Here is a 6,257-nt window from a genome sequence, read left to right on the forward strand (position 1 = left end):
GGCACTACAGGATCTTTTTCCGGCGGCTAGAGTTGTGCACTTAGCCACTTCGTGCTTGGATCATAGCCCACTCTTGATAAATCTCGAGGGGGTGCAGGAGCAGAGGCGTAGGCCGACAGTATCAAGGTATGAGATCATGTGGGAGCGCGATGTCAAGCTCCCTTCGACCATCTCTGAAGCATGGGCTAGGCATCGGCCAACTGGTGATTTGGGATCAATTATCATCTCATTAAAACAGGTCATGGGAGATTTGAAGCAATGGAGCAAAGCTACTTTCGGGAATGTGTTGAAAGAGATCGAATGGTTGCGGGGCCAACTTTCTGACCTGCAGCTGTCAGGAGCGGACCGAGCTCAACTTCGGTCTAAAATGAATGAACTAGATGAGTTGCTGTATCGTGAGGAGATGATGTGGCTTCAATGGTCTCGTATCACTTGGTTGAAGGAGGGGGGACGTAACACTAAATATCTTCACCGTCGGGCAGTTTGGCGGGCGAGGCGAAACCTTATATAGAGACTTATGAAAGCTGATGGCTCGTGCTATGTGGCGCCGTCGGAGATGGAAAGAATGGCAAGCTCATACTTCAAAGAGGTTTTTACTAAAGATCCAACATTGGATCCGAACGAGGTACTGGATACTATCACCCCTAAAGTCTCGATGGAGATGAATGAGGCTTTATGCAAAGCGTATACGGAGGAGGAGATATCCAACGCGCTGTTTCAGATTGGCCCGTTGAAAGCTCCGGGATGTGATGGGTTTCCGGCCAGGTTTTACCAACGGAACTGGGCTACTCTTAAGGAGGAAATTGTGGCAGCCGTGCATGAGTTCTTTTCCAGTGGTGTCATGCCGGATGGTGTTAATGACACGACCATTGTGCTAATCCCCAAAGTGCCACTTCCAAGAGAGCTCAAGGATTTCAGACCCATTAGCTTATGCAATGTGGTGTATAAAATTGTTTCTAAGTGCATGGTAAATAGGCTTCGGCCGCTTCTAGATGAGCTCATTTCAGAAAATCAGAGTGCCTTCATCCCCGGGAGGCTTATTTCTGATAACTCCATCATCGCATTTGAATGTATTCATCACATCCAGAACGTCAGATCTAATTCTCCACCGTTGTGTGCTTACAAACTGGATCTGTCAAAGGCTTACGATCGTGTTGACTGGAACTTCCTGGAGAGGGCTCTGTCCAAGTGGGGTTTCAGTGATGTTTGGATATCCCGTGTGATGGCGTGCGTTTCATCTGTGAAGTACTCTGTGAAATTTAATGGTAAGTTATTGGAGCCTTTCTCCCCCTCAAGAGGGCTCCGCCAAGGTGACCCCTTATCACCCTTTCTCTTTCTCTTTGTGGCTGATGCTCTATCTCCCCTGTTACATAAATCAATGAGAGAGGATGGCCTACAAGGGGTTAAGATATGCAGGACTGCTCCGGTTATTTCACATCTGTTGTTTGCAGACGAATCAATTCTGTTTTTTCAAGCTTCGGAACAGCAAGCTAACTTGGTTAAGAGTGTTGAACATGTATTCGGCGGCGACTGAACAATTAATTAACCCGCCGAAGTGCTCCATCCTCTTTTCTGAAAACTGCTTGCCAACTGTGGTACATGAGGTTAAGTTGGTCTTGGAGATAACCCAGGAAGTTTTTGAGCCTAAGTACTTGGGCCTCCCGGTCCCGGAGGGAAGATTACATAAAGGAAACTTTAAAACCATCCAGGATCGGTTACGCAAGAAACTTATTGATTGGAGCGAGCAATACGTGTCCTCTGGAAATATGGAGATTTTGACCAAGGCTGTTGCACAGGCTATACCTACTTATGTTATGAGTGTCTTTAAGTTACCTGCATCAGTATGTGATGAGCTGACTCGTATGATCCGCCAGTATTGGTGGGGCGTCGAGAACGGGAAGAATAAGATGGCATGGATGAGTTGGGACAAGTTGTGATTACCGAAGCCTATGGGTGGCATGGAGTTTAAGGATATGAGGGCTTTCAATCAAGCCTTACTGGCCAAACAAGCTTGGCGTTTACTAGATACGCCGGATAGCCTGTGTGCACGGCTCATGAAAGCTCGATACTACCCGTCTGGACAGTTGTTGGATACTTCGTTCTCTGGCAATGGTTCTTCAGTTTGGAAGGGTATCCTACATGGTCTTGATCTGCTGAAGCAAGGTGTTATTTGGAGGGTCGGCAATGGAGCTAACATACGCACATGAAGGGACCCCTGGATCCCCCGGCCGTCGACGTTCCGCCCTATTACCCCTAAGGGAAACTGTCGACTGAATCGGGTCGCGGATTTCATTGATGCGAACGGTGCTTGGCGTGTTGATTGTCTTCGGGAGTTTTTCTGGCCGATGGACATGGACTAAATACTAAAGATCAGGACCTCACCGCGTAACCATGACGATTTTGTTTCCTGGTACCCGGAGAAGACTGGACTATTCTCCGTAAGGAGTGCATATAAGCTGGCAACATGCAATCACAACATCGCTTTTGCCAATGGAGCGTCGAGCACACACCCAGTTGGGGATCGTGTGATTTGGAACTGTATCTGGGCGGCTAATGTACCCCAGAAGATGAAGATTAATGCTTGGAGAGTGGCTACCGGCACGCTAGCAACACAACAATGCAAAAGCTGGAGGCACTTAGCGACTAGATCCCTATGTCCTCTTTGTGGGGTTGAGGAGGAATCTACATTCCATGCTTTGGTTGCTTGCACACACGCACGAACATTGTGGATCAACATGCGTCGGAGGTGGCCTTTGCCGGAGGATGGCGTTCTGGTTGATAACGGGAAGGAATGGCTCATGTCACTTCTCACCGTATGCTCGGAGGCAGTTGCCGACATGGTAATCTTGTTGATTTGGAGGATTTGGCAGATCCGTAATGATATATATCATGGCAAGGAAGCACCCCCAGTGCTGGCCTCTGTTGAATTCTTGGACAGCTACTACAAATCTTTCAACTTGGCAGGCAAATTTACTGTGGAGGAGATTTTCAAAGGTAAGATGCCCTCGGCAGCCCCGGTGGCACCGCGCCAAAAAGTTGTGGCAATTGCCCTGCCATGGCCGGCACCACCGCGAGGGTCTGTGGCCCTGTCCGTCGATGGCTCCTTCCAGGCCGATGACGGCTCTGCGGTGGTGGGGATGACACTTAGGAACCACGAGGGGGTCATCCTCTTTGCAACTTACAGATATGTTTTTCACTGGAATGATCCTTTGGAGGCGGAACTACATGCGATGATGCAAGGTATGGCGTTGGCCATTGAGCACTCCGAGGCCCCGGTGGTTCTTCAATCGGATTCATCCGAAGCTCTATCATGTCTGGCTACGGATGCTCTCCAACGGTCAGCTTACGACCATTTAGTGATGGAGATCAAGCACTTAGCTGGTATTAGGGAGTTTGTTCCTCAGAAACTTAGTCGTGTTCAAAATAGAGTTGCCGATCGTCTGGCAAACTATAGCCGTACGGAGCGTGCTACTGCTGTGTGGCTAGGCTCGATTCCTCCTTGCATTGAGGATGTATGGCCTCTCGACTGTAACTCTATGATTTTGCAATAAAAACTCTCTTTACCCTCGAAAAAAAGAAGCCCACCTCCTAACCTAGCGCGCACGTTCTCTCTCGCTATCCGCTCGATTGGGTCGAGCGAGCGCACGCGCACGGGAGTGTTGCTGCTGCTTGGAATCGATTTGCTGCCGCCTGTAGTCGCCTCCGCCTCTCTTCCACTGATCCCGTGTTACTGCCTCCTGCATGTCGTGCTCCTCCGTCGCGGTCGTCGCTGGGTGTTGCTCTGTTCGTGCTTGCTGACTGCATGCACGTAAGCTGGTTGCTGGCCTGCTGCCACTCTAGTGCTTGGCTGCTTTGCTTTGCTGCATAATGCTTTTTTAGGGCCATAATGTTGTTGATTACTGCCACTGACGTACTAATGTTGCTATTGTTCAGAGACTAGGAGAAAAATATCAACATAAATATGTGGGCACATACCACATGGGCTTGAAAAAAGCAGGGAGGCAACGAACGAAGCAACATTTTGATCAGGCAATATTTTTTATATTTATTGCAAAATATTTTGTTAATTATTTATATATGCTCGCCTTATCGTCGTATTGCTGTTTTTAGAAATTGCCGTATTCCATATCTCCGTATCCGTATCGACGTATCCCCGTCCCCGTATCGGTGGGCATCACGTCATCCACACTCAAAAAACGCCAGGGAACACTCATTTGTGGTTAGTTGGTCAGGTGTGTGGGAGTGTTCGATCGCTCGGCGTAAAGCTTTACACGCGCTGCTCTATATGTGGTTCGCCACGGTTCCGTAGCAGAACGGTTCCCCGCGAGGCCGCGATCCTATCCGAAGTAACTGTTAGGATTTAATTATTTTTTTATAATTAAAGGGATAATCCTCTCTGTACTGCAACGTGTAGATGCTAACTGTTGCGACCTTTCGTCGCATCCCCACGATCGGACACGTCCCTTCTTTGCGTCCGTTCTGGTTGTATATATATGTACTGATCATCGATGGAATAAAGAAGAGGTTTTGATCCGTTCATTCACTTTTGACTTACAACACGTTATCACGCACGTCTCTCCGCAGAGAGCGAATAGGCCAGAGGAACTTCGCCGTCCCCGGCGAGAATTGAGGCAGCAACTCTGGCAGTCTCATGTCCGGCGAACTCCATGGGAGAGAAAATTGCTGGAAGAATAGGAGGCATCAATTACTACGATCTTCACGTTCAAACAATGGCGACCAAGCGACGCAGGGATGCAGACTTCAGCAGTGAACTTCGGCGTCGGCGTTGACGACGGTTATGAGGCCACGCCCAAGATCACAGAGAGAGGAAATGCCTCTAGACGGTGCTCTGGGCACTGAACGCAGCGAGGCACCAGGCCATCCATGGCAAAGAAGATCATGCATCCCTACAAAATATGAGTCAGGAGCTGTCTTTTGTGATTAAATCAACGATCTAACAACTAATCGGCATGTAGCCTATGCCCAGGAGATATAATCGATACTCGAAGCAAGAAGAAGGAATTCGTCAGCCACATCACGCACATGCAGCCGGGAGGTAACAGGCGAAAACCACTCACCCGCATCAGTGGCGTTGGCGGCACCACGTACATGGTGTGCGCAGCGGCTCCTTGCCCACGCGGTGGCCCTCGGCCACGACCGCTTGGGGCCGGTAAGGCACGGCTTCGGCAGCAGCCAACGAATGTCGAACGGCGCATGGCGTCGGTGAGGCGCGGCTTCGGCAGCAGCCAACGGATGTCGAACAGCGCATGGCGTCGGTGAGGCGCGGCTTCGGCAGCAGCCAACGGATGTCGAACGGCGCGACGGCGCAGAGCGTCGGCGTCAGCACGCGGTGGCGCATCGTCGAGACAAGCGACAGGATGGCTTGCGCAGCGGCGGGAGTAAATTCTCCTTCAGGAGAGGAGGACGGCGAGCCGGGCCCCTCTGTCCCTCGTCGTTGAGGCGACGACGCCGGAGGGCCGGGAGGCGGCCGCCGTTTGGATTGGAATGCGGAATTGGGGGGCAGTTGGTCGATGGGGACGGAAGCCGTCCCGTCGCCCCTCCCTTATCCGATCTGGGGCGGTGCGCGCCTGTGGGCCGTCCAAAGGCCCATCTCTGTCGAGAAAAAAAAGGAAGCGAGAACGAAAAAAAAACATGTGGGTTGTGCCCACTGGTTTGGGTTGTGCAGAGTCGGCCCAGGACCATTTTTTTTAATGTTTTCCTTTTCTGTTTTAGCATTTGGCTATGCAGTTTTCGCATGTATGTGTATTTACAGTAATTTCATGTATATTACTGTATCAAAAAGCACACTAGTGTATCAACATATTTGATCAAGAAATTTGATGGTTGCTACATGTTGATGATTATTGAAAATTAATTTACTAGAGAGTAAATTAATAGGCATGAATATTTCATGCAAGATATGTTGGACATATCGAGAATGAATTTTCCGAGTTTGCATGAATCTCAGTTCCACCAGAACCGCACCTGCTCAGGGGCTCCTGCTATATATGATATAGCATAGTATGTTGCATTGCACTTCATCTCACATCACCTACACGTGATCTGTTGAGATCAACAGAGAGTGGTTAGAGAATGGACGCTCGTCTGATTCCATGACTTTGAGTCAGTGACAACATACAATTCTATTGTGCATCAAATCAACCGAAAGTTGAGACTCTACAATAGTGTAGTTTCAGATGCTAATCTCATCGAAATGCTTTCCACTTTCAATCCTTTTATTAGGATCTGACTGAACA

At 49.3% G+C, this 6,257-nt stretch overlaps 1 long non-coding RNA gene across 1 annotated transcript; it reads right to left on the minus strand.

The window, feature by feature from the left end:
- Window positions 1–4,509: 4,509 nt before the first annotated feature.
- On the minus strand, window positions 4,510–5,653 carry LOC123134775 (uncharacterized). Its single transcript, XR_006465726.1, has 2 exons — window positions 5,079–5,653; window positions 4,510–4,907 (listed from the first exon to the last, which is right to left on the minus strand). It is a non-coding gene; the product is annotated as an uncharacterized lncRNA (long non-coding RNA).
- Between the last annotated feature and the right edge of the window lie 604 nt (window positions 5,654–6,257).

Source organism: Triticum aestivum, chromosome 6B (assembly GCF_018294505.1).
Source record: "Triticum aestivum cultivar Chinese Spring chromosome 6B, IWGSC CS RefSeq v2.1, whole genome shotgun sequence".
Classification (NCBI taxonomy): Eukaryota; Viridiplantae; Streptophyta; class Magnoliopsida; order Poales; family Poaceae; genus Triticum; species Triticum aestivum.